The sequence below is a fragment of the Crocodylus porosus genome, unplaced genomic scaffold (genome assembly GCF_001723895.1).
Source record: "Crocodylus porosus isolate Cpor-Errol unplaced genomic scaffold, CroPor_comp1, whole genome shotgun sequence".
NCBI classification, from domain to species: Eukaryota; Metazoa; Chordata; order Crocodylia; family Crocodylidae; genus Crocodylus; species Crocodylus porosus.
Window position 1 is genome coordinate 11,484,465 of NW_017728947.1, and position 10,102 is coordinate 11,494,566.

General features: G+C 44.3%; 1 long non-coding RNA gene across 1 annotated transcript; it reads left to right on the top strand.

Moving 5' to 3' along the window:
- Window positions 1-3,192: 3,192 nt before the first annotated feature.
- LOC109321601 lies at window positions 3,193-5,101 on the top strand. Its single transcript, XR_002104101.1, has 2 exons — window positions 3,193-3,560; window positions 4,911-5,101. It is a non-coding gene; the product is annotated as an uncharacterized LOC109321601 (long non-coding RNA).
- The last annotated feature ends 5,001 nt before the right edge of the window (window positions 5,102-10,102 follow it).

A 10,102-nucleotide genomic window follows, 5' to 3' on the forward strand; every position in this document is an offset into this window, starting at 1 on the left:
ATCTGTTACCTCATCATGGAAATGCAGCCTCATGCTCCAGCGCTTTACTTCAGCTAGAACAAAACAATAAAGTGTTAATGGATATTTCCCAGCTTCGGTTTCTTCACCATTTTTGAACAAACTTTGGGCTTTAACATCCTTTAACATTGCCCTTCCTACGTATAATTTATCTTCTGAATCATGGAGCCCCTTTCTTTCTTCCTCTTCTTCAGCTAGAGTCCCTCTTCCTTTGCTTGTTAAAAAAAAAGATATAAGAATATGGTCCCCTGTTTCATTATTCTGTCTAAACTTCCTTTATCTCTGACAGTTCCTTTGAATGTTTAAAGGTAAACATTACCTGGCTTCTTATATTCCTGGCTGCATACTCACCAGGCTCCAAACTTCACTCCTTTCAGACCACACCTATCTAGAAATCATTCTCCCAGCAGAAACGCCCGCCTGAAATATCCATTTTTCATCCCAAGCTAGTAGTAAACACTAAATTATACTTGGATTCTCCAGATCATGGGTTATACAAAGTAAGCATTATGTCTAGTATGAATGAGAGGTGACAAAACTAAGTGTAATAAGAACAACGTTCACCAAGAATACATAAACTATACAGAAGATAAAAGCAAAATTGCAATCCATTGTGCATTCAGTCCTGCTGTTCAGCTTTCCTGTATATCGTTTGAAAGGGGATTTATGTCCTGCAGTACAGGATGCATTAGATTAATGGAGAAAAGCTACATGAGGACCTAATCATATATGTTAAATTCTTTTTGCCAGACTTTGTAAATAGGTGCTTAGACCAAATGTTATAAACAACCAGATTCTGACTTTAGTTCTACCATAGTCTTTTGTTGTAATAGCCAGGCACAATTAGCTTGCACAACTACCAGACATACAAAGAAGCACACTTGCTGTTATACCCTGAAAGAGGATGCAGCAGAGTCCTTTCCATGGTTTGGCAATTCATGATCAACACAGGGGGAAAAGAATAATAATGCCGCTTCTTCCTAACTCCTTTTGGGGTGGTTAACATCCAGGAGAGGAAAAGAACATTAGTTGTTCACAAAAGGGTGCAAGAATGCACTGTGATTCTGGCCTTCTGCAAACAGTTATACCGTCTCTTCAGTTGTACACTTAGGGTCTGACCTATTGCCAGTTGAAGCTATTGGACATTTTTCTGTTTGCTCCAAATAGTATTAGATCAGATCCAAACACCAGTGCTAGCTGTTATCTAGATCAGAGCTGCCCACTTCAGCATGGCTGAGGGTCATATACTGTGCAGACTATATAACTATGGGCACCCACCCCGTTCTGGATTCATGAGTCCTGTTCTAGACTCTGAGAACCCTCCCATGCCACGTGGCAGTGGTAGAAGCAACTGGAGGGGCCTGCAGGCCGCATGTAAACATCTTGCAGGCTGCATGCAGCCCGGGGATCGCATACCGACTCTTAGCTGGCTGCATACAGCTCTCAGGCCACCAGCTGGAGAGTCCTGATCTTGATCTACAGGTAAGAAGCTATAAGGGCAGCAGGGTTTTTACTGTTTGCACTGATTTTGGCCTTCTGTGTCTCCAAGTTGTAAAACAGAATCACATGATACATTATTTTCACTATTAAATTCTTCAGTGTCGTAAAGTGAAGCAGAAAATAATTCTTTCTATTCCTTTGAAACAAACCAAATTCCATCTAAATATGAAAAAAAAAATTGAGGCACCAGAAACTTCTGCCCTGGGCAGAAAGCTTTTAACCTTGTACAGGGCCTTAAATCTCACTATACTGAGGTTTCTAGAGAAATATCAGTCTTATGCAGACTCTCTGTATAAAAGGAAATTACACACACTGTTTTGACATTATTCATGCATCTAATTTCATCTGACAAACATATTTCAGAGAAAATAAATTACCAAAGAAAGCTCTGGACAACAAATGTTATGTAATTTCCAGTAATATCAATTTCCCAGAAGGCCATATATATACAAAAAATATTTTTCTAATCATATTTCATCACTTAAAATTCCAAACAGAATCTGGATGCATAATATTGCATAATTAGTAAATAATTACATTTTTACCAACCTTTTCAAAACTTCACGAATAATCAGCATTAATCTCTTTGAGGGCGTATATTGGTTCTGATTTCATCCAAGTATTTCCACCCTTTTCTAGTTAAAAGAAGGAAAGGTCTGAATATGAATGTTACAAACAAAGGAAAAAATTGTTTCTTCACAATATTTTAGGTGGTGTAGTGTGATTCAACTGCATTCCTAATTCAGAAGTTGTGAAGGTTGTTTAACTAGTTATTATGATAAGGTTAATAGCCATTTGGAGCTTCTTAACATAATCTAGGACATAGTTTCTCAACCTGTGGTACACGTACCCCTGGGGGTACATGAGACACAGGCAGGGGGTACATGGACACCCTAACACTCTTTCTCTCTCTCTTGCCCTCCTTTCCTCTCTCTCTCGCCCCTTCCTTCTCTCAAAACTATGGCAAAAAATTTGGTTCACCGTGCACTGCTCGGCACTTTAAATTCCCCAATAATAATTTGGCGTGCCACGCTTTGCGCAGCACTGGATTCAGCCCTCCTAGCTTTAGCCAACATCACCTTTATCTGAGGTACATACTCGAGTTGTGCACCCCTAGTGTAAAAGGTGGCAACCCTACCCACACCAGATCAGACAGATCTCATATCATGGCCTTACATACACAGCCCTTCTTCCAACACATGGCATACATTAGTCTGTAAATATAAAATCCCCTGGAAAACTGAATGTTGGGGTACTTATTGAAATTTTCAGAAATTAGGGGTACTTGATACATAAAAGGTTGAGAAACACTGATCTAGGATGACATAACATCATTGGGATTCACATTATCACCACAGCTAACATGAGCGCAAACAGTAAGCTTGTCTTCTTCACAAAATAGTGATATTACTTTGCACACGTTTTCATTCTTAAAGAAATGAAAATGTACACTGATGTTTTGATTTCTTTAAATTAAACTGTGGGGGTGAGGGGTTGAAAACCTGCATTAAAATTAAAGTAGGTTTTACTTGAGCAGGCAGGTTAAATCAACTGAAAGGATGACACAGCAGGGGAACAATATGAGTAACCAACCCTGATAAACTTGGTTAATTATTGACCATAAGGCTTCCAATAGAGTACTGCAATATTACTAAAGAAAGTCATTAACTTTCAGTGCCTAGAAAAGGAAAAGTATTGGCTCTGTGGGCAGCTTGATTGTTGTTTTGTGGATTTTACGGAAGTCCAGAATGAATAAACAAAAAGTAAAGAAGATGTCTCTCAATAAAGTTGAAGACACACTGGCACTTCAGTGGGCAAGAGTTGCAAATCGTGGGGAAGAGAAAAGAAAGACTGAGAAAATCAAAATTATTCAGAGGGCTGCAGCACTCAGCTGTTCAAATGTGGATAGGGAGAAGGCAGCTCTCAAGAAATATTTGGAGAAAGTTAAAACTTCCACAAGACACCTCAGTCAAGGCAGTCACCATGAGTCAAACATCAGTAAGTGTACTTGACTGGATCTTCACTGCAACAAATCATTTTAGGTGAGACTTAACCATTTGCTTTTATGTCATGTAGCTGCAGGATGAAACAGACTTTCACTTTCGACAGAGTAGACTGCTCTAAATGATGAAGCAACCTGACATTTTAATTTTATTATTCTGCATAAGAAATCACGCTCTATAAAACACTAAGTTTTGTCTTGCTAATTGCCACCCTAGAGCCTAGACCCTGGATAAGAAAGCACAAATACCCATATTGAAACATCCTAGAAGAAAACTGATTATTAATAATGCTGCTTAAGCTACAGTGTTTGACAAAATCTTGTGCAAAAGAAAAATCTTTTCCCCACTAGAGATCTGAAGAAGTATCTGGGGCTTCTGTGAGTCACTGCAGAGGCAAGAGTGAGTTCTGAAAGTGAGACTCCAGGACAATTGTCACTGAGTCATTTCTTCCTCAGTAGTCTATAAAATGAGATAACTCCTATAGTTACATTTATTTAGCCGGAACATTTTATGGATCTAATAGTTTTATTTACCTTCATCTATATTTCATTTGCACTAGTTCCAGACAAATGTTAGAAATTTTGCCCCAAAAAGCAAACATAATGTGTTTGAACATGTGGCCTCAGACATGTAGTAAAATACTTCCTTTATTCATTCAGAATGGAAAAGGAAGATGATATAAAGCAAAGTAATGGTTAAATAATTTTAAACTCATTTTGCTAAAGAAACTCATAATATTCCTCTAAAAAGCCAATATCCAATGGCTTTTAGCTGTTTTATATTTAGCTTTTTGTTAAAGAAAAGTAGTGGTTAAAATCTATATAAGCCTATTTTAAAAGAAACATAACTTAAACTCTTATTTTCGGGGGGGGGGGGTTAATGGCTCTTCTATGGAACTGGTTGATATTATCCAATCTTTTCCCACTGAAAATTGCCTTTTTAAAAAAACTTTTTTTTTCAGAAGCTTGCCAGCATTATTGAAATTGTTCATTTTTCTGTGAGAAATACTGGGCTTTAAAAGTTGTCAGTAAAGCAATATGAAATATGAGCAATATTGTTACTGACACCTTTCATCAATAGTGTAACTAGGATGGGGCACCAGACCACACTCTCCCCCACCAAGTCTTTACCACAAAAAGGGCAGCCCTGCAGTCAAACCATAGGAGCAGCCCTACACCGAGCAGTGCATCTGGGAGGGTCCTGGCAAGAAGAAGTCTACTGCTCACCCCATGGGGAGTTTTTCTCATAGCCCTGTGCCCGATTACATATCTGGGGAGGTGGAGAGCAAATGTTTGTAATCCTTCAAAATAAAAAGAATTTCAAATTTTCTCTTTCCTGTATTTGTGTTTGTGTATGCATAACCCATTTTTGTTGTGTTTTTTTACCCAGTTCTATTAACGACTGCTCTTCACTGGCATGATCTTGGAGATCCTGATAATTCCCTACAGGATTCTGCCAGGTTCCGCTGAACTTCGCCCTCAAGAAATGCTTCTTTAATTCACTATTTCTTCCCAGAGATCATCATTGTAGGAGGAGCTCTTGTACAACAAATGTGTAGTAAACTATAAGAACAAACACAACAAATGGCCAAACATTTTTTATTTCATGCGCGTGGAATGCTTTAGTCCAGGAATACTCATGAATCCCTTTCCCTCCCTTGATCAGCAGGGATTCACAATACTTATCTCTTCCACTTTCCATGACTGCAGTGTGAACATTCTGAGTTCATGAGTAATATATAATGCATGATTCTTGTGTTATAGATTATAGCCCATTTAATGCTTCACAGATAATTCATTGACAAGACCAGGTACAAGCATGCACTTTCCTAGAAAAGTAAAAAAAGATATTTATAAACGGAACTACAGCTAGTTCTTGCTAAGATGGGATGAATTTGTCTGCTCTAAGTAAAAGCTTGATGAAGTGGAAGAGAATTATAAAATATTTACAGTAAATTGCATTGTAATGCTGAATTTCTAACTTAAACTAAGACCCAGATCATATTCTGACTTCAATAGGTCTAATAGGTCTGTAACTTCCCAACTCAGATATCTATCTCCAGGCTCAGGAGAGAGATCTTATAGTTATTCCATTTCAGCAAGGGGCAGCTTAGTGCTACTTCAGAGACCAGTACTTTCAATTGTTTTGGAATTCACTAAAGCCCAAGATATAGGACAAGTAGCCTGGAGATTCAGGCAGCAATTAACAGCATATGGGAGACCCACAATGCATTGATGGCCAAATGAAATAAGGGGCTGCAAGTGCATAGACAGCCTGTAACAAAGATGTCTGACGACTGTCAACAAATTTTGAGCAAAGTGGGAAGGGTGAAAAAGAATTTAAATGGACCCTTGGGTCATTCCAAAAAATGTGGGAGTTTATTGATTAGTTGACAAAAACGAGATAAATTGCTGAGGATAAGCATAATCATAGAGGATGAGTCTTTTCTGCCATGGAGTGGCATTGTCCAGCTTTTCAGTCTCCGCATTTGGGGGGCAGGGGGAATTCTCCCTCAACGTTTCAATGGGCAGGTGTTGCTGAAGAGTTACCCTCCAACTTCCTTCCGGTCACATCCCCTATTTATGGATGGCTTGTAAACATGAACTTAATATTGTAACAAAATATTCCTGATTGGCTTTATTTAAGTGTCTTTGTTTCACTGAAGCCGACAGAGCTGGATCAGATAAGATTCTTTTTTGTGGATAAGAGCCATCAGAGCTCCAGTATGAAGCTGGAGATAGGCCTGTTGAGAACCTCTAGGTTAGGGTCAGAGGGGACAGCAACAACAGTGATGTCGTGGTGGAGGTCTGCTATAGACCACCAGACCAGGAGGAACTGGTGGATGAGGCTTTCTTTAAACACCTAATGGAAGTTTCCTGATCATAGACCCTGGTTCTCATGGGGAACTTCAATCGCTGTGACATCTGGTGGGAGGGTAATATAGGCAGGCAATCCAGAAAGTTTCCGGAGAATACTGGGGACAACTTCCTGGTGCAAGTGCTGGAACAGCCAACTAGGGGCGATGCTCTTGACCTGCTGCTCACAACCAGGGAACAATGTACATGAAATATAGTAGTGGATGGCAACTTGGGCAGCAGTGACCATGAGATGATTGAGTTCAGGAACCCAAGGAAAAGAAAGATGGAGAGTGTGACAATGTCACCTCTGTCTCCCCACAAAAACTCTGCTCTGTGACAATTTGGTTAATACAGGCTCTTTAGGCAACCTTGAGTTGTAACCTGAGTTGAATACATTCCTGAGGGTGGGGGGAAACCTGCTTCTTCTGCCTACATGACTGGCATCACATACATGGGCAAGGGGCATACATTTCCTATTGTTAAGCAATGCCAACCTGATTGGGAGGGGGCTAGAGACTCTGCCAATCTGCCCAGCAACCAGTGATGCATTTCAAATTGGTTGGCTGGCATCCAACAGGTGCTGGCCTCCACTGGACCATGTAAATGAGGTCACAAGGGCTATATAAGTTAAGGACTGCCCAGGAGGAGGGGCAGTAGCCATGATGAAAACTCAGAGAGAATTGGACTATCTGAAATTTGCTCTCTGCTCTCAGAACTGATGATCAATTAACTGCTTGCAGAGGGAATCTCCACAAGCTACCTGAGATCTAACTAGATATATAGCTTGCAGTAACGCAGATGCATGATCAAAGGCTACTGCAGCCACCCTGTTTGCTCTATGGGATTTCTCTGATACTACTTAACTCTGTACCTTATTCCAACCCTACTCCTTGTAACCAATAAGGTTCTCCTTTGTACCTAGCATGGCAGACTTATTGGGAGTAGGTCTAGATTATGCATTGGGGTCCCCTTGGTTCGGCCGACTAAGGGAGTTCACTACTTGTGCTTCCAACTGAGGGAAGCATCCCAAGTTCTTGAAGTGAATCAAGTACCTTCGAAGGCTACTAGGCCTGTGTTTCCCAGGGGACACTGGGCCAGGATCAAGCCTGTCCTTGGGTGGTGGCAGCTCTACCCCCGGGCTAGCAGGTGTGCTCCAGGAAGGGGGGCAGCCAGACATAAGGCACCCCCAGGGAGGCACTCGGAGCCTGGAAGATGGTTGGGCACAGTGAAGTGGGTGGCCCAGTGCAGCAGCACCCCCTACTGGCCCGCCACAGAGAGCAGTAGTGTAAGAACTTCAGAAAAGTTCAACTTATTTAGGGAACTCATGGGCAGGATCCCCTGAGAAGCCAGTCTGAGGGGGAAGAGGAGTCCACGAGAGCTGGTTGTACTTCAAAGAAGCCTTACTGAGAGTGCACAAGCAAACCATCCCAATGTTCAGGAAGACTACCAAGTATGGCAGAAGACCAGCTTGGCTTAGCAGAGAACTCTTCAGTAAACAAAATCACAAAAAAGGAAGCTTATAAGAAGTGGAAACTTGGACAAATAACTAGGGAAGAATATAAGGGTATATGGGTATGCAGGGATGAAATCAGGAAGGCCAAAGCACAACTGGAGTTGCAGCTAACAAGAAGGGTTTCTACAGGTATGGCAGTAGCAAGAGGAGGATCGGGGAAACTGTGCATCACTTACTGAATGGGGGAGGCAGCCTTGTGACAGAGGATCCAGAAAAGGCTGAAGTGCTCAATGCCTTTTTTACCTGAGTCTTCACAGTCTTCACATTGGCCCCCACTTTGAGATGCAAACACAGGCTTCTGTTATGTGAAACCAGCCTGATACTGTAGCCTGGCTGCCTGCTCTGAGTCAGTACACATAGAGGCCCACACATTTCACAACTGCTTTAGTTCTCTGATAGCTACATATGTCATGAAAGTCAGTTCACTGCTTACACCACAGCTGGCAACCTGCACAGACACTTTGCACTGAGGAACCCGGTAGTCCCATGCCACAGAGACCCATCATTCCACAACCACAGAGACTTGAAGAGGGTAACAGTATGGGGAAGAAGGAAGGTGGCTAGGGACTGGGGGAGTAAGGATGTGTTAGGGGAAGATATGGAGTGCCTTCCAGGTGACAGGAACTCCTGGTGGGGCTTTCCCCAATACTTTCCCCTCCCTTAGCCTGGGCAGGCAGGGAGAGGAAAGGGAACAGAGAGCGCATCCTGGGGCACAGCGATGGAGTGGCAAGGGACACTGTCAGCCCCACACCCCAGCTCACTCTGTGCCTGCTCCTAGGAGCAGGGCTGGGGGGGGGCAAGGGCAGCAGTGCCCCTCTGTGGGCCACACATGTGCTGCCTAGCCAGGAGGGGAGGGGAGGTCACACATGGCAGCCACTGCCACCGCTGCACTTCATGATGCTTGCCTGTGGCCAGCAGTGGGAAAGCTGCATGGGACATGGGATGTGGTGGTGGCCACTGTATGCGAGCCCCCGCTTCCCCCCAGCTGGTTGGGCATGTGCTGCTCGCAGAGGGACACCACTGCCCTCACCCCACCAGCCTGCTCCAGGCAAGTGGCATGGGGCACAGTGGCAGTGGTGCAGTGGTGCTGGCATGTAGTGGCCACTGCTGCCACCACACTGCTCCTGGTGGCCACCACTGCACCACCGTTGGCAGCTGCCCGCACACTGCACCTCTGCTGCACCACTGCTGCCATGCCCCATGCTGCTTCCCCAGAGCAGGGGTGAGGGCAGCAGTGCTCCTCTGCAGACCTCACATGCCTGCTTGGCCAGGGGGGGGCTTGCGCGCAGCAGCCACCACCACACCACCACAGCCCGCATCCCATGCAGCTTTCCTGCCACTAGCCATAGGCAAGTGGTGCAAAGTGCAGCAGCAACAGTGGCTGCCACATGTGAGCTCCCCCTCCTCCGCTGCTAGGCAGCACATGTGTGGCCCACAAAGGAGCACTGCTGCCCTTGCCCCCCTGGCCCTGCTTTTGGGAGCGAGCACAGCGTGAGCTGAGGTGGGAGGCTGGCAGTGCTCCTTGTCCCTTGGCCACCATGCCCCAGGGCTCACTATGTTCCACCACTTTCCCTGCTTGCCCACCTGCCTGCCCAGGCTGAGAGAGGGGAAAGTATTGGGGAAAGCCCAACCAGGAGTGCCTGCTGATTGGCAGGCGCTCCATGTCTTCCCCCAACACATCTTCCCTCCCCCAGCCCCTAGGCAGCTTCTCCCCCAGCCCTGCCCCACAACCACCAAACCCCCCTTATCTCCAGGAACAAAGAAGACTGATCCTCCTCCTGCAGCAGCCTCTGGTAAGTGACTGCATCAGGTCCTGCCCTTTCCCCCTCTTCCTCCTTCTCCAGGCAGGGCTGGGGCTTTCCTGCCCCTTTTGTAAACAGCTCTTGTATATTTCATAGATTTCATAGATATTAGGGCAGGAAGGGACCTTGGAAGATCATCAAATCCAGCCCCACGCCCAAAGGGCAGGAAGTCAGCTGGGGTTATAGGATCCCAGCAAGAGAAGCATCCTATTTGCTCTTGAAGGTGTTCAGTGTAGGTTCTTGAACCACCTCCAATGGCAGGCTGTTCCAGACCTTGGGGGCTTGAACAGTAAAGAAATTCTTCCTTATGTCCAGCCTGAAATGGTCTCGTAGTAGTTTATGACCGTTTGAACTCATCATCCCTTGGGGCGCTCTGGTGAACAAACTGTCGGGGAAAACCGAAGGATC